We start from the raw sequence: 18,114 nt of genomic DNA, 5'->3' as shown, positions 1-18,114 counted from the left end.
TTTTTTTTGGTTTAGGTTGTTTTATTTTTTTGTTTTGTCATTTTTTTGCTCGGTTAAAGTCTTTTTAAATTTTCTTTTTTTTTAAGTTTTTTAAATTCTTTTTTTCTCTAAAGTTACATTCTGTCCTTTCAAGGTATTTAATCTTGTTTTTGTACATATATAAGTTTTCTTTCTTTACAATTTTGGGATGCAGTTTCTTCTAATAGACCAAAATACACTCAAAATCTAGTGTATGGCTCTTTCTATTCACCCGTCTGATCATATTCTTTTTTTTTTTTTTTTTTAAGATTTTACTTATTTATTGGACAGAGAAAGAGAGCACAAGTAGGCAGAGTGGCAGGCAGAGGGAGAGGGAGAAGCAGGCTCTCCGCAGAGCAGGGAACCCAACCCGGGGCTCGATCCCAACCCTGGGACCATGACCTGAGCCGAAGGCAGACGCTTCACGACTGAGCCGCTGACTGAGCCCTCTTTCTCTTTTCTGTACTAGTAGGGGTAAGATTAGAATGTTTCACGTTTAATGTTTAAAAATCTCTCCTACCAATCGATCTAGGTCCAAAATAGTAACTCAATTTGTTTGTTGGTTCATATGGCTACTCAAGCGTTTCTTTTTCACTCCATCTGGTCCCATTTTTGTAGGTAATCACTGAATATAGGGTGTATTGATGGAATAGAATGAAACAGTAGAATATAATGAAATAGGGGCGCCTGGGTGGCTCAGTTGGTTAAGCGACTGCCTTCGGCTCAGGTCATGATCCTGGAGTCCCTGGATCGAGTCCCGCATCGGGCTCCCTGCTTCGCAGGGAGTCTGCTTCTCCCTCTGACCCTCCCCACTCTCATGTGCTCTCTCTCATTCTCTCTCTCTCAAATAAATAAATAAAATCTTAAAAAAAGAAAAAAAAGAAAAAAAAAAGAATATAATGAAATATATTGAAATAAATGAAATATGATGAAAAAACAGGAATATAATGAAACAGTAGAAATTCAGTGTACTCAGATCTGTACCTCTGAAACAAATAATGCAATATATGTTAAGAAAGAAAAAAAGAAGAAGAAGAATGTAGCAGGAGGGGAAGAATGAAGGGGGGGAAATCGGAGGGGGAGAAGAACCATGAGAGACAATGGACTCTGAAAAACAAACTGAGGGTTCTAGAGGGGAGGGGGGTGGGAGGATGGGTTAGCCTGGTGATGGGTATTGAGGAGGGCACGTTCTGCATGGAGCACTGGGTGTTATGCACAAACAATGAATCATGGAACACTATATCTAAAACTAATGATGTAATGTATGGGGATTAACATAACAATAAAAAAATTTAAAAAAAAAGAAATTCAGTGTAATTCACAGCATTAATGGTTTAAAGGAGGAACAGCGTGTGGTTTTTTCAAATGATAATTATCATTTGAAATTTGTATGTATATACATTCATTTACCTAACATTCAGCCTGAAATTCATATTGTCCCAAATGACTAATGTCCTCTCTTACACAATGCCGGAACCCCAAATGAAATGAAATGGAGCCCCACTGGCGCGTGGGACAACTGCAAGGGAAAAGCTGCTCATTTACAGAATCTCTGGAGCACCAAGAGCCATGCAGAGACTATAAAAGGCTGGGCCTCCGGGCTTGATTGTCTTTTTTGCGACCGGAGCAGACACACCCTTGGGCTATCACAATTGTACACACCCTTGGGCTATCACAATTGAATGATGTTCAGTATCAAACATTGGATCGTGGAATCAGTGGTGGAACTTGCAGCTACCTTTGTCCTGGATAAGATCAGATTCTATGTTCCTGAATTATTCAAGACATCACTGGAGAACGAATGGAAGTTCACGGATTGTTTAAAAAAGATGAGTCAGTGTCTGTTGAAGAAGAGCCTTATTTCTGTCCTGAGCAATCTTGCTTCCATTATACTCCAACTGAAGGTCGGAGAAGTCTTCCTAAATATGCCGTGTTGTTCTCGACGCAAGAAGAGCTTTGCTAAACCCACAGCTGTGGTTGTGCTTTAGCTACTCTTAAACACCTAAGCGATCTGGGTTCCTTGGGGGAATACTTAGCACCAGGAGGAGAGCAAATTACTCTACTAGCTTATCTACTGTCATGGGAGGCTTGTGTGTGTGCTCAGCTCTCTCTTCGTCAACTGTCACATTGTACCAAACTCACAAAGAAGCCTGGCTCACAAATATGAACAGAAATTTTCAAATTGAATCACTAATGTTTCGGAGCCCTAACATGGAGCTCAGTCCTATGCACCATCGCATCTGGGTGTAACCTGAAATTCTAGCCTGTGCCAACCACAAACGGTTCTATTCTGCCACAGTTCTCAGAAGGAGCTTATTTCACTGAGCCCCACTGAGCTACTGCCACAGTGACCTATTTATATATCATAAAGCTAGTTTTTTATAAAAAACAATCCTAATTCTTTCAGAATTGATATAAACCTACAGGTTTTACCTTCATCAACTCTTTCTCTCCCCGCCCAGAGCACATTTCAGGTTCGTCCTGAATCTGTCTCAGATTTCAATAAAGGTTTGATTTGGTTTGGAGCCTCGGTTCTTTCTTGTTTCACACAACTGAGCAAATAAACTTCGTATCAACAAATGCAGTGTCTGCAGCCTTATTGCCCCATTCTGGCCTGACTTCTTTTCTCCTGTGTGGCTCAGGCTCTATGGCCAGGATCCGAGGAGGAGTAGGGAAAAACCACGGTGATGAGAAAGAGAGCTCCATGGGATGGGGTGGGGTGGGGTGGGGGGTCCCGCAGCCTGGGTGAGATTTGCTGCATGGAGGATGGGGTGGGGGTGACTTCCGAGGCTGATATTCTGGGGCTCAGAATCCCAGGGGCTTTGGAGATGTCTCCTCTCCCCAGGAGAAGTTCAAGGGGAGAGAAGTACAAACCATGAACTGGTCAAAGGCGTCTTTACCAGTTGTGGGGCATGTATCCCAAATTTGGCCAGAGTACAACAAGCTGATTGGCCAGGAGCCCTTCCTGCGAGTGACAACGTGATGACGCAGCATGACTCACTGCAGAAACTATAAAAGGCCGGCCCTCCGGGCTTGATCGTCTTTTTTGCGACCGGAGCGGATAAGTAAGTGTACACACCCTTCGGCTATCACAATTGAATTATGTTCAGTATCAAACGTTGGATCGTGGAATCAGTGGTGGAACTTGTAGCTACCTTTGTCCTGGATAAGATCAGATTTTATGTTCCTGAATTATTCAAGACATCACTGGAGAACCAATGGAAGTTCACAGATTGTTTAAAAAAGATGTGCCAGTGTCTGTTGAAGAAGACCCTTATTTATGTCCTGAGCAATCTTGCTTCCATTATACTCCAACTGAAGGTCGGAGAAGTCTTCCTAAATATGCCATGTTATTCTCGACGCAAGAAGAGGTTTTCTAAACCCATAGCTGTGGTTGTGCTTTAGCTACTCTTAAACACCTAAGCGATCTGGGTTCCTTGGGGGAATACTTAGCACCAGGAGGAGAGCAAATTACTTTACTAGCTTATCTACTGTCATGGGAGGCTTGTGTGTGTGCTCAGCTCTCTCCCTGAGCCTGGCCCCTTGTCCCAAACTCACAAAGAAGACTGGCTCACAACTGTGAATGGAAACACCAAAATTGAATCACTAATGTTAAGCAGTCCTAACATGGAGCCCAGAGGCCATTGTAGAAAAAGGTCCTATGCACGTCCAACTCTGGACCCGGCCTGTGCCTACCACAAACTGCTACATTCTGCCACGGTTCTCAGATGGAAGCTTATTTTGCTGAACTCCACCTCGCAACTACCGTCTCTATATATAGTAAAGCCAGTTATTTATGCCGCACCAATCATCTTTCTCTTTTTTTAAGATTTTATTTATTTATTTATTTGACAGAGAGAGACACAGCGAGAGAGGGAACACAAGCAGGGAGAGTGGGAGAGGGAGAAGCAGGCGTCCCGCGGAGCAGGGAGCCCGATTTGGGGCTCGATCCCAGGACCCTGGGATCATGACCTGAGCCGAAGGCAGACGCTTAACGACTGATCTACGCAGGCGCCCCACCGATCATCTTTCTTTCAGAAGAACTTCCACAAGCCTGCGGGTTTACCTTCATCCACTCTATCTCCTCCCCCGCTCAGAGCACATTTACGGTTCCTCTTGATTCTGTGTCTCCCAGATTTCAAAAAGAGTTTTGTTTTGCTCTGCAGCCTCAGTTCTTTCTTTTTTGACACGAAAGAGCAAATAAACTTCTTATCCACAAGTAGAGTGTCTGCAGCCTTATTGCCCCGTCCTAGGCTGACTTCTTTCTCCTGTGTGGCTCAGGCTCTGTGGCCAGGATCCCAGGAGGAGGAGGGAAAAACCACGGTGATGAGAAAGAGAGCTCCATGCCATGGCGTAGGGTGGGCTGGGGAGGGAGGGATCCGAAGCCTGGGTGAGATTTCCCGCATGGTGGATGGGGGTGGGGGTGGTTTCTCAGCCTATATTCTGGGGCTCAGCATCCCAGGGGTTTTAGAGATGTCTTCACTCCCCGGGAGAAGTTCAAGGTGAAAGAAGTATGAACCATGAACTGGTCGAAGGCGTCTTTACCAGTTGTGGGGCATGTATCCCAAATTTGGCCAGAGTAGAGCCAGCTGGGTTGAGGACTGAGCTGGGGGAAGGAATAGAGCCCCCAAACTCAGGTTCCAGGGGACCCACATTGCAGTGTGAGCAGTGGTGAGACTCCTAAGGCTCACGAGAACGCCCCCCTTGGGTCAGGAGAGACACCGTGGAGTGGGAAAGGGTGTGAGTGGAACAACCCTCCCCGGTGAACCCCGGAGGTCCCTGGGGCTGACCTGGAAATGGGGAGCCTGCCTGTGTCGGGCTCCCTGCTCAGCGTGGAGTCTACTTCTCCCTCTCCCTCTGCCTCTTCCCCCACTCGTACTCTCTCTCATTCACATAGAAATAAATAAAATCTTGTTTAAAAAGTACATACCCCCAAAGTGATGTACACATGCAATCCACATTAAAATCCTAATGGCATGCTGGGCAGGAAGGAGAAAAAATTCATCCTTCAATTCATACGGTATCTCAACAGACCCCAAGGAGCCAGAACAATCTAGAAAGAGTAGAAGTGGGAGGCTTGTACTTCCCGATTTCAAAACATATTACTGAGCTACAGGAAACCAAAGAGTGAGGTCCTGGCGTAGACACAGAGACAGACACATAGACCAAATGAACAGAACAGAGAGCCCCCAAATTTCAGAGCCTTCCACACATGGCCAAATGATCTTCCCCAGGGTGCCAATCCCACTCGAATGAGAAAGGACAGTCCCTTCAATGAAAAGGCTTGGGAAGAATGGATATCCACATACAAAGAAGGAAACCGGACCCTTCCTTTCTACCATACACAAAAATTAACTGAAAATAGATAATGCGTCTCAACAGAGAACCTAAGACCGTGAAGCTGAGAGAGGAGAAGGGGAGAAAAGCTTCATGACATTGGATTTGGCAATGATGTCTGGGACATGACGCCAAAAGCACAGGCAACAAAAGCCAACGAGAAAACTGGGGCCATTTCAAGCTTACAGACTGTTGGCCCACAGGAGAAACAATCAACTTGGGGAAAAGGGAACCTACACAATGGGGAAAAGATTGTAATTCTTATGTCTGGTAAGGGATTCAAATCGAGAAGATGTAAAAAACTCTAAAATTCACAACAACAAGGAAAACAAACTACCCAAGGAAACAATCTTGAAGAGGCAAAAATCTTGAAGAGGCATTTCTCCAAAGATATGCAATGGCCACCAAGCTTCTGAGAACAGGCTCAGCACCAGTAATCATTACAGAAAACAAATCAAAGAACAAAGACATATCATGTCACACCCGTTAGGATGGCCACCATCAACAACAATAACCAAAAGAACCCAAAACCCAAAAACCGTAAAACAACTCGTGTTGGGGAGGATCTGGAGGCATTGGAACCCTGGCCCGATGTCAGTGAAAATGTAAAATGGCCCATCTGCCGTGGAACAAGGTGCAGAGTTTCCTCCAAAGGAAGAAATAGACTTACCATGTGATGGAGCCATCTCACTCCTGATGTTACAGCCATAAGAATTGGAAGCAACGTTACGAAGGATACTTGCACATCCCCGTTCGTTGCAGTGTTCTTCTCCAGAGTCAAGCACCCACATGTCCACACACAGAGGAATGGAGAAAGAACCGGAGGCATCTACATACAACGGAATTTTCTTCAATCTTAGAAAAGAAGGATATTCTGGCCCTTCTGCCAAGTGAAATGAGCAAGTCACAGAAAGACAAATACCCTATGATTCTCCTGACACGTGGTATCTAAAGTAGTCAAATGTATAGAAACAGAAAGAACCATGGGATCCAGTGGGGGCAGGGAAGAGGAAACGCAGAGCTGTGGGTCCAGATCTTCAGTCACAAAATGAACACGTGCTAGAGATGCGTTGTATGGCAATGAGATTCGTATACCCCCGCTCTACTGTACACTGGTGTATGGCTAATGGTAGTAAGTGTAATGTTATTGTTTTTAACCTACTATCCTTTTTAACAGATTTCTTTAAGAGAGAAAATTGGGGTGAAGAGTCTGGGGCCTTTGAAACCTTCTTGCCTTCAAAGAGGAAGTTCTGGGTGTGACAAATACAAAGTGTTGGTGGGTGAGTTTCAATTCCTGTTCTCAATCAGGCCGTTTCACCCCAGATGGTTACTTGTGGGGTCTCTGAGCCCCTCAAGAGCCCACAGTAGGGAAGCGGCTCAAAACTCCAGTGATGATCGGGACATATCAGGAGAAGGGCCGGGCAGGGATGGAAACAGGGGTAGAGGAGGTAGCAGTGTGGAAGGGGGACAGATGAAAGGATTCAAGAGAGCTGAGGAACCTAAGATGTGACATCACAAAATAAAAAGAAAGTGGGGCGCCTGGGTGGCTCAGTTGTTATGCGTCTGTCTTCGGCTCAGGTCATGATCCCAGAGTCCTGGGATCGAGCCCCGCGTCGGGCTCCCTGTTCGGCGTGAGGCTTGCTTCTCCCTCTCCCACTCCCCCTCCATGTGTTCCCTCTCTCGTTGTCTCTCTCTGTCAAATAAATAAATAAATAAAATCTTAAAAAGAAAAAAAAGAAAAAGAAAGAAAGGAAAAGAGAAAAGGGGGTGCCTGGCTGACTCAGTCCATAGAGTAGGAGACTCTTGTGGTGGTCTCAAGCTTACTTCAAAAAATAAAAATAGAAGTTCTTGGGTGGCTCAGTTGGTTAAGCATCCAACTCTTGATCTCAGCTCAGGTTTTGATCTCAGGGTTGGTGTTCCAGCCCCGTGTTGGGCTCCGTGCTGGGCATGAAGCCTACTAAAAACAATGTGTCTTCACTAAAAATAAAATTTAAAATAATGGGAATCAAAATGGCAGAATGAGGACAGGGGATGGTGTGGAGGGAGACACCTTAGATGAGCAGGTGGGGAAGCTCCTGAGTCAGGTGCTCTGTGTGGCCATGGGAGCTCCCTTGTGTTTAAGAAAACCTTTGCCTTTTCTGAAATACTAAATAGAATTAGCACCCTAAAGGGGAAGCGTCTAGCAGGCAGTGCAGAGGAGAGAGGAGGAGAGTCACTCATGGCGGTAACAAACGGTGAGGGCAAAGAGGACACTTTGCAGAGGGCACAAAACATGCCTCTTGGTTCCTCCCACTCACGGGCTCCAGGATAGGCATGGAGGGAACCCCTCCGAGCGGGCAGAGCTGCAAAGTCACAAGAAAGGGAGCAGAGCAACTGCTTCTTGGAATATCAACCATCCTCACCCAAGAGAGCCAGATGGTGCTCTGGGGCCTGTCCTCTTTCTGGGCTCAAGGGTACCCTTGGGGTTCACATTGAGAGACGGGATTTCTTACCACAGGTTTGACCCCCACGCAGCCCTGGGACGTGGTAGCCACGATGGGCTCACCAGGCCTGGGCTTGTTGAGCGGACCTTCCCTTTTTGGAGGAGTCTTTGCAGCTTGGGTCCACGAAGCCCCGGCCTCCCCCCTGCCAGTGGCCTGAGGGAACTTCCGTGCGGGGGCTGCCCTCCCGGGTCCACGTGGGCAGGGATGAAGGCACCTGATGCATCTGAAGACCCAGAGGAAGGGCCCTGGCTCCAGAGAGACCATGGAGGGGAGAGGGTGTGCGTGGAGCAACCACCCAGCGGGGCATCTCTCCTGGGGCCACCTGGAAATGTGCAGCCTGCCGTGTTCTGGCTCTTCGCCTCATCACTCACGACAACGTATTTCATCAACAGCGTCTATTACAGCTACAAGAAGTCCTGTCACTCTCAAACGAAACACAGGGACCCGGGCCTGAAGGCCCTTGAGCTCCCTTGGACCCACTGCTCCAATATTGTCGGCACTTGTCGGCTGGTTGTAACAGGAGGGCGCTGCACGCTCTCGAGGGTGAAAAGTCTGTTCCACTGCACTGCTTGGAGCACCTCGACTTCATACACAGTTTGTGACTCTGAGTCGTTTCACATTAAACCCCCTGATGGTGGGAGACATATGTCCTCAATGGGCAAGTTTGCATAAGTGTTTGAAATAGCACATAGGGGCTCCTGGGCGGCTCAGTCAGCTAAGTGTCTGCCTTCGGCTCAGGTCATGATCCCAGGTCCTGGAGTCGAGCCCCACATCGGGCCCCCTGTTCAGCGGGGAGCCTGCTTCTCCCTCTCCTCGCCACTTGTGCTCTCTCTCACTATCTCTGTCGCCCAATCTCTGTGTCTCTCTCAAATAAATAAATAAAATCTTTTCCTTTAAGATTTGTATTTATTTATTTGACAGAGACAGAGAGAGACACAGCGAGAGAGGGAACACAAGCAGGGGCAGTGGGAGAGGGAGAAGCAGGCTTCCCGCGGAGCAGGGAGCCCGATGCGGGGCTCGATCCCAGGACCCCGGGATCATGACCTGAGCCGAAGGCAGACGCTTAACGACTGAGCCACCCAGGCGCCCCCTCTGTTCAAGTCTTTTTAAATTTTCATCTCTAAACTTACATTCTATCCTTCAAGGTATTTAATCTAGTTTTTGTACATTTGTTAAGTTTGCTTTGTTTACAACTTTGGGATGCAGTGTGTTCTAACAAAACAAAATACACTCAAAATCTAGTGTATGGCTCTGTTCTATTCACCTGTCTGATAATATTATTTTATACATTTCTGTGTATGTGCGTGGTTGCTTTATCTTTTTTGTTCTTCTCCCTTTTTTTTTTGGTTTAGGTTGTTTTATTTTTTTGTTTTGTCATTTTTTTGCTCGGTTAAAGTCTTTTTAAATTTTCTTTTTTTTTAAGTTTTTTAAATTCTTTTTTTCTCTAAAGTTACATTCTGTCCTTTCAAGGTATTTAATCTTGTTTTTGTACATATATAAGTTTTCTTTCTTTACAATTTTGGGATGCAGTTTCTTCTAATAGACCAAAATACACTCAAAATCTAGTGTATGGCTCTTTCTATTCACCCGTCTGATCATATTCTTTTTTTTTTTTTTTTTTAAGATTTTACTTATTTATTGGACAGAGAAAGAGAGCACAAGTAGGCAGAGTGGCAGGCAGAGGGAGAGGGAGAAGCAGGCTCTCCGCAGAGCAGGGAACCCAACCCGGGGCTCGATCCCAACCCTGGGACCATGACCTGAGCCGAAGGCAGACGCTTCACGACTGAGCCGCTGACTGAGCCCTCTTTCTCTTTTCTGTACTAGTAGGGGTAAGATTAGAATGTTTCACGTTTAATGTTTAAAAATCTCTCCTACCAATCGATCTAGGTCCAAAATAGTAACTCAATTTGTTTGTTGGTTCATATGGCTACTCAAGCGTTTCTTTTTCACTCCATCTGGTCCCATTTTTGTAGGTAATCACTGAATATAGGGTGTATTGATGGAATAGAATGAAACAGTAGAATATAATGAAATAGGGGCGCCTGGGTGGCTCAGTTGGTTAAGCGACTGCCTTCGGCTCAGGTCATGATCCTGGAGTCCCTGGATCGAGTCCCGCATCGGGCTCCCTGCTTCGCAGGGAGTCTGCTTCTCCCTCTGACCCTCCCCACTCTCATGTGCTCTCTCTCATTCTCTCTCTCTCAAATAAATAAATAAAATCTTAAAAAAAGAAAAAAAAGAAAAAAAAAAAGAATATAATGAAATATATTGAAATAAATGAAATATGATGAAAAAACAGGAATATAATGAAACAGTAGAAATTCAGTGTACTCAGATCTGTACCTCTGAAACAAATAATGCAATATATGTTAAGAAAGAAAAAAAGAAGAAGAAGAATGTAGCAGGAGGGGAAGAATGAAGGGGGGGAAATCGGAGGGGGAGAAGAACCATGAGAGACAATGGACTCTGAAAAACAAACTGAGGGTTCTAGAGGGGAGGGGGGTGGGAGGATGGGTTAGCCTGGTGATGGGTATTGAGGAGGGCACGTTCTGCATGGAGCACTGGGTGTTATGCACAAACAATGAATCATGGAACACTATATCTAAAACTAATGATGTAATGTATGGGGATTAACATAACAATAAAAAAATTTAAAAAAAAAGAAATTCAGTGTAATTCACAGCATTAATGGTTTAAAGGAGGAACAGCGTGTGGTTTTTTCAAATGATAATTATCATTTGAAATTTGTATGTATATACATTCATTTACCTAACATTCAGCCTGAAATTCATATTGTCCCAAATGACTAATGTCCTCTCTTACACAATGCCGGAACCCCAAATGAAATGAAATGGAGCCCCACTGGCGCGTGGAACAACTGCAAGGGAAAAGCTGCTCATTTACAGAATCTCTGGAGCACCAAGAGCCATGCAGAGACTATAAAAGGCTGGGCCTCCGGGCTTGATTGTCTTTTTTGCGACCGGAGCAGACACACCCTTGGGCTATCACAATTGTACACACCCTTGGGCTATCACAATTGAATGATGTTCAGTATCAAACATTGGATCGTGGAATCAGTGGTGGAACTTGCAGCTACCTTTGTCCTGGATAAGATCAGATTCTATGTTCCTGAATTATTCAAGACATCACTGGAGAACGAATGGAAGTTCACGGATTGTTTAAAAAAGATGAGTCAGTGTCTGTTGAAGAAGAGCCTTATTTCTGTCCTGAGCAATCTTGCTTCCATTATACTCCAACTGAAGGTCGGAGAAGTCTTCCTAAATATGCCGTGTTGTTCTCGACGCAAGAAGAGCTTTGCTAAACCCACAGCTGTGGTTGTGCTTTAGCTACTCTTAAACACCTAAGCGATCTGGGTTCCTTGGGGGAATACTTAGCACCAGGAGGAGAGCAAATTACTCTACTAGCTTATCTACTGTCATGGGAGGCTTGTGTGTGTGCTCAGCTCTCTCTTCGTCAACTGTCACATTGTACCAAACTCACAAAGAAGCCTGGCTCACAAATATGAACAGAAATTTTCAAATTGAATCACTAATGTTTCGGAGCCCTAACATGGAGCTCAGTCCTATGCACCATCGCATCTGGGTGTAACCTGAAATTCTAGCCTGTGCCAACCACAAACGGTTCTATTCTGCCACAGTTCTCAGAAGGAGCTTATTTCACTGAGCCCCACTGAGCTACTGCCACAGTGACCTATTTATATATCATAAAGCTAGTTTTTTATAAAAAACAATCCTAATTCTTTCAGAATTGATATAAACCTACAGGTTTTACCTTCATCAACTCTTTCTCTCCCCGCCCAGAGCACATTTCAGGTTCGTCCTGAATCTGTCTCAGATTTCAATAAAGGTTTGATTTGGTTTGGAGCCTCGGTTCTTTCTTGTTTCACACAACTGAGCAAATAAACTTCGTATCAACAAATGCAGTGTCTGCAGCCTTATTGCCCCATTCTGGCCTGACTTCTTTTCTCCTGTGTGGCTCAGGCTCTATGGCCAGGATCCGAGGAGGAGTAGGGAAAAACCACGGTGATGAGAAAGAGAGCTCCATGGGATGGGGTGGGGTGGGGTGGGGGGTCCCGCAGCCTGGGTGAGATTTGCTGCATGGAGGATGGGGTGGGGGTGACTTCCGAGGCTGATATTCTGGGGCTCAGAATCCCAGGGGCTTTGGAGATGTCTCCTCTCCCCAGGAGAAGTTCAAGGGGAGAGAAGTACAAACCATGAACTGGTCAAAGGCGTCTTTACCAGTTGTGGGGCATGTATCCCAAATTTGGCCAGAGTACAACAAGCTGATTGGCCAGGAGCCCTTCCTGCGAGTGACAACGTGATGACGCAGCATGACTCACTGCAGAAACTATAAAAGGCCGGCCCTCCGGGCTTGATCGTCTTTTTTGCGACCGGAGCGGATAAGTAAGTGTACACACCCTTCGGCTATCACAATTGAATTATGTTCAGTATCAAACGTTGGATCGTGGAATCAGTGGTGGAACTTGTAGCTACCTTTGTCCTGGATAAGATCAGATTTTATGTTCCTGAATTATTCAAGACATCACTGGAGAACCAATGGAAGTTCACAGATTGTTTAAAAAAGATGTGCCAGTGTCTGTTGAAGAAGACCCTTATTTATGTCCTGAGCAATCTTGCTTCCATTATACTCCAACTGAAGGTCGGAGAAGTCTTCCTAAATATGCCATGTTATTCTCGACGCAAGAAGAGGTTTTCTAAACCCATAGCTGTGGTTGTGCTTTAGCTACTCTTAAACACCTAAGCGATCTGGGTTCCTTGGGGGAATACTTAGCACCAGGAGGAGAGCAAATTACTTTACTAGCTTATCTACTGTCATGGGAGGCTTGTGTGTGTGCTCAGCTCTCTCCCTGAGCCTGGCCCCTTGTCCCAAACTCGCAAAGAAGACTGGCTCACAACTGTGAATGGAAACACCAAAATTGAATCACTAATGTTAAGCAGTCCTAACATGGAGCCCAGAGGCCATTGTAGAAAAAGGTCCTATGCACGTCCAACTCTGGACCCGGCCTGTGCCTACCACAAACTGCTACATTCTGCCACGGTTCTCAGATGGAAGCTTATTTTGCTGAACTCCACCTCGCAACTACCGTCTCTATATATAGTAAAGCCAGTTATTTATGCCGCACCAATCATCTTTCTCTTTTTTTAAGATTTTATTTATTTATTTATTTGACAGAGAGAGACACAGCGAGAGAGGGAACACAAGCAGGGAGAGTGGGAGAGGGAGAAGCAGGCGTCCCGCGGAGCAGGGAGCCCGATTTGGGGCTCGATCCCAGGACCCTGGGATCATGACCTGAGCCGAAGGCAGACGCTTAACGACTGATCTACGCAGGCGCCCCACCGATCATCTTTCTTTCAGAAGAACTTCCACAAGCCTGCGGGTTTACCTTCATCCACTCTATCTCCTCCCCCGCTCAGAGCACATTTACGGTTCCTCTTGATTCTGTGTCTCCCAGATTTCAAAAAGAGTTTTGTTTTGCTCTGCAGCCTCAGTTCTTTCTTTTTTGACACGAAAGAGCAAATAAACTTCTTATCCACAAGTAGAGTGTCTGCAGCCTTATTGCCCCGTCCTAGGCTGACTTCTTTCTCCTGTGTGGCTCAGGCTCTGTGGCCAGGATCCCAGGAGGAGGAGGGAAAAACCACGGTGATGAGAAAGAGAGCTCCATGCCATGGCGTAGGGTGGGCTGGGGAGGGAGGGATCCGAAGCCTGGGTGAGATTTCCCGCATGGTGGATGGGGGTGGGGGTGGTTTCTCAGCCTATATTCTGGGGCTCAGCATCCCAGGGGTTTTAGAGATGTCTTCACTCCCCGGGAGAAGTTCAAGGTGAAAGAAGTATGAACCATGAACTGGTCGAAGGCGTCTTTACCAGTTGTGGGGCATGTATCCCAAATTTGGCCAGAGTAGAGCCAGCTGGGTTGAGGACTGAGCTGGGGGAAGGAATAGAGCCCCCAAACTCAGGTTCCAGGGGACCCACATTGCAGTGTGAGCAGTGGTGAGACTCCTAAGGCTCACGAGAACGCCCCCCTTGGGTCAGGAGAGACACCGTGGAGTGGGAAAGGGTGTGAGTGGAACAACCCTCCCCGGTGAACCCCGGAGGTCCCTGGGGCTGACCTGGAAATGGGGAGCCTGCCTGTGTCGGGCTCCCTGCTCAGCGTGGAGTCTACTTCTCCCTCTCCCTCTGCCTCTTCCCCCACTCGTACTCTCTCTCATTCACATAGAAATAAATAAAATCTTGTTTAAAAAGTACATACCCCCAAAGTGATGTACACATGCAATCCACATTAAAATCCTAATGGCATGCTGGGCAGGAAGGAGAAAAAATTCATCCTTCAATTCATACGGTATCTCAACAGACCCCAAGGAGCCAGAACAATCTAGAAAGAGTAGAAGTGGGAGGCTTGTACTTCCCGATTTCAAAACATATTACTGAGCTACAGGAAACCAAAGAGTGAGGTCCTGGCGTAGACACAGAGACAGACACATAGACCAAATGAACAGAACAGAGAGCCCCCAAATTTCAGAGCCTTCCACACATGGCCAAATGATCTTCCCCAGGGTGCCAATCCCACTCGAATGAGAAAGGACAGTCCCTTCAATGAAAAGGCTTGGGAAGAATGGATATCCACATACAAAGAAGGAAACCGGACCCTTCCTTTCTACCATACACAAAAATTAACTGAAAATAGATAATGCGTCTCAACAGAGAACCTAAGACCGTGAAGCTGAGAGAGGAGAAGGGGAGAAAAGCTTCATGACATTGGATTTGGCAATGATGTCTGGGACATGACGCCAAAAGCACAGGCAACAAAAGCCAACGAGAAAACTGGGGCCATTTCAAGCTTACAGACTGTTGGCCCACAGGAGAAACAATCAACTTGGGGAAAAGGGAACCTACACAATGGGGAAAAGATTGTAATTCTTATGTCTGGTAAGGGATTCAAATCGAGAAGATGTAAAAAACTCTAAAATTCACAACAACAAGGAAAACAAACTACCCAAGGAAACAATCTTGAAGAGGCAAAAATCTTGAAGAGGCATTTCTCCAAAGATATGCAATGGCCACCAAGCTTCTGAGAACAGGCTCAGCACCAGTAATCATTACAGAAAACAAATCAAAGAACAAAGACATATCATGTCACACCCGTTAGGATGGCCACCATCAACAACAATAACCAAAAGAACCCAAAACCCAAAAACCGTAAAACAACTCGTGTTGGGGAGGATCTGGAGGCATTGGAACCCTGGCCCGATGTCAGTGAAAATGTAAAATGGCCCATCTGCCGTGGAACAAGGTGCAGAGTTTCCTCCAAAGGAAGAAATAGACTTACCATGTGATGGAGCCATCTCACTCCTGATGTTACAGCCATAAGAATTGGAAGCAACGTTACGAAGGATACTTGCACATCCCCGTTCGTTGCAGTGTTCTTCTCCAGAGTCAAGCACCCACATGTCCACACACAGAGGAATGGAGAAAGAACCGGAGGCATCTACATACAACGGAATTTTCTTCAATCTTAGAAAATAAGGATATTCTGGCCCTTCTGCCAAGTGAAATGAGCAAGTCACAGAAAGACAAATACCCTATGATTCTCCTGACACGTGGTATCTAAAGTAGTCAAATGTATAGAAACAGAAAGAACCATGGGATCCAGTGGGGGCAGGGAAGAGGAAACGCAGAGCTGTGGGTCCAGATCTTCAGTCACAAAATGAACACGTGCTAGAGATGCGTTGTATGGCAATGAGATTCGTATACCCCCGCTCTACTGTACACTGGTGTATGGCTAATGGTAGTAAGTGTAATGTTATTGTTTTTAACCTACTATCCTTTTTAACAGATTTCTTTAAGAGAGAAAATTGGGGTGAAGAGTCTGGGGCCTTTGAAACCTTCTTGCCTTCAAAGAGGAAGTTCTGGGTGTGACAAATACAAAGTGTTGGTGGGTGAGTTTCAATTCCTGTTCTCAATCAGGCCGTTTCACCCCAGATGGTTACTTGTGGGGTCTCTGAGCCCCTCAAGAGCCCACAGTAGGGAAGCGGCTCAAAACTCCAGTGATGATCGGGACATATCAGGAGAAGGGCCGGGCAGGGATGGAAACAGGGGTAGAGGAGGTAGCAGTGTGGAAGGGGGACAGATGAAAGGATTCAAGAGAGCTGAGGAACCTAAGATGTGACATCACAAAATAAAAAGAAAGTGGGGCGCCTGGGTGGCTCAGTTGTTATGCGTCTGTCTTCGGCTCAGGTCATGATCCCAGAGTCCTGGGATCGAGCCCCGCGTCGGGCTCCCTGTTCGGCGTGAGGCTTGCTTCTCCCTCTCCCACTCCCCCTCCATGTGTTCCCTCTCTCGTTGTCTCTCTCTGTCAAATAAATAAATAAATAAAATCTTAAAAAGAAAAAAAAGAAAAAGAAAGAAAGGAAAAGAGAAAAGGGGGTGCCTGGCTGACTCAGTCCATAGAGTAGGAGACTCTTGTGGTGGTCTCAAGCTTACTTCAAAAAATAAAAATAGAAGTTCTTGGGTGGCTCAGTTGGTTAAGCATCCAACTCTTGATCTCAGCTCAGGTTTTGATCTCAGGGTTGGTGTTCCAGCCCCGTGTTGGGCTCCGTGCTGGGCATGAAGCCTACTAAAAACAATGTGTCTTCACTAAAAATAAAATTTAAAATAATGGGAATCAAAAAGGCAGAATGAGGACAGGGGATGGTGTGGAGGGAGACACCTTAGATGAGCAGGTGGGGAAGCTCCTGAGTCAGGTGCTCTGTGTGGCCATGGGAGCTCCCTTGTGTTTAAGAAAACCTTTGCCTTTTCTGAAATACTAAATAGAATTAGCACCCTAAAGGGGAAGCGTCTAGCCGGCAGTGCAGAGGAGAGAGGAGGAGAGTCACTCATGGCGGTAACAAACGGTGAGGGCAAAGAGGACACTTTGCAGAGGGCACAAAACATGCCTCTTGGTTCCTCCCACTCACGGGCTCCAGGATAGGCATGGAGGGAACCCCTCCGAGCGGGCAGAGCTGCAAAGTCACAAGAAAGGGAGCAGAGCAACTGCTTCTTGGAATATCAACCATCCTCACCCAAGAGAGCCAGATGGTGCTCTGGGGCCTGTCCTCTTTCTGGGCTCAAGGGTACCTAAAGAGTTGGGGTTCACATTGAGAGACGGGATTTCTTACCACAGGTTTGACCCCCACGCAGCCCTGGGACGTGGTAGCCACGATGGGCTCACCAGGCCTGGGCTTGTTGAGCGGACCTTCCCTTTTTGGAGGAGTCTTTGCAGCTTGGGTCCACGAAGCCCCGGCCTCCCCCCTGCCAGTGGCCTGAGGGAACTTCCGTGCGGGGGCTGCCCTCCCGGGTCCACGTGGGCAGGGATGAAGGCACCTGATGCATCTGAAGACCCAGAGGAAGGGCCCTGGCTCAAGAGAGACCATGGAGGGGAGAGGGTGTGCGTGGAGCAACCACCCAGCGGGGCATCTCTCCTGGGGCCACCTGGAAATGTGCAGCCTGCCGTGTCCTGGCTCTTGCGCCCCATCACTCACGACAACGTATTTCATCAACAGCGTCTATTACAGCTACAAGAAGTCCTGTCACTCTCAAACGAAACACAGGGACCCGGGCCTGAAGGCCCTTGAGCTCCCTTGGACCCACTGCTCCAATATTGTCGGCACTTGTCGGGTGGTTGTAACAGGAGGGCGCTGCACGCTCTCGAGGGTGAAAAGTCTGTTCCACTGCACTGCTTGGAGCACCTCGACTTCATACACAGTTTGTGACTCTGAGTCGTTTCACATTAAACCCCCTGATGGTGGGAGACATATGTCCTCAATGGGCAAGTTTGCATAAGTGTTTGAAATAGCACATAGGGGCTCCTGGGTGGCTCAGTCAGCTAAGTGTCTGCCTTCGGCTCAGGTCATGATCCCAGGTCCTGGAGTCGAGCCCCACATCGGGCCCCCTGTTCAGCGGGGGGCCTGCTTCTCCCTCTCCTCGCCACTTGTGCTCTCTCTCACTATCTCTGTCGCCCAATCTCTGTGTCTCTCTCAAATAAATAAATAAAATCTTTTCCTTTAAGATTTGTAATTATTTATTTGACAGAGACAGCGAGAGACACAGCGAGAGAGGGAACACAAGCAGGGGCAGTGCAAAAACAGAAAAACAGAAAAACTGCAAAAACAGAAAAACAAACCAAAAAACCCAAATCATTTGATTCATAGAGGCAGACAAACTGAATAGACATTTTCTCAAAGGAGACATTTGGCTGGCCATC

The 18,114-nt window shown here is 46.6% G+C and overlaps 1 long non-coding RNA gene across 3 annotated transcripts; it reads right to left on the bottom strand.

The window, feature by feature from the left end:
* Positions 1-231: 231 nt before the first annotated feature.
* Positions 232-17,807, bottom strand: LOC144380230 (uncharacterized). Of its 3 annotated transcripts, none has more exons than XR_013444180.1 (3): positions 14,125-17,807; positions 4,949-13,557; positions 232-4,302 (listed from the first exon to the last, which is right to left on the bottom strand). It is a non-coding gene; the product is annotated as an uncharacterized LOC144380230 (long non-coding RNA). The 3 variants fall into 3 exon arrangements; XR_013444182.1 differs by having other exon boundaries at positions 4,949-13,478; XR_013444181.1 differs by lacking the exon at positions 232-4,302 and adding an exon at positions 4,309-4,381.
* Positions 17,808-18,114: the final 307 nt, after the last annotated feature.

The sequence above is a fragment of the Halichoerus grypus genome, chromosome 15 (assembly GCF_964656455.1).
Source record: "Halichoerus grypus chromosome 15, mHalGry1.hap1.1, whole genome shotgun sequence".
In the NCBI taxonomy this organism is placed as follows: Eukaryota; Metazoa; Chordata; class Mammalia; order Carnivora; family Phocidae; genus Halichoerus; species Halichoerus grypus.
The sequence above is the reverse complement of the archived record's forward strand: the minus strand, read 5'-3'. Positions and strand labels throughout refer to the sequence as shown.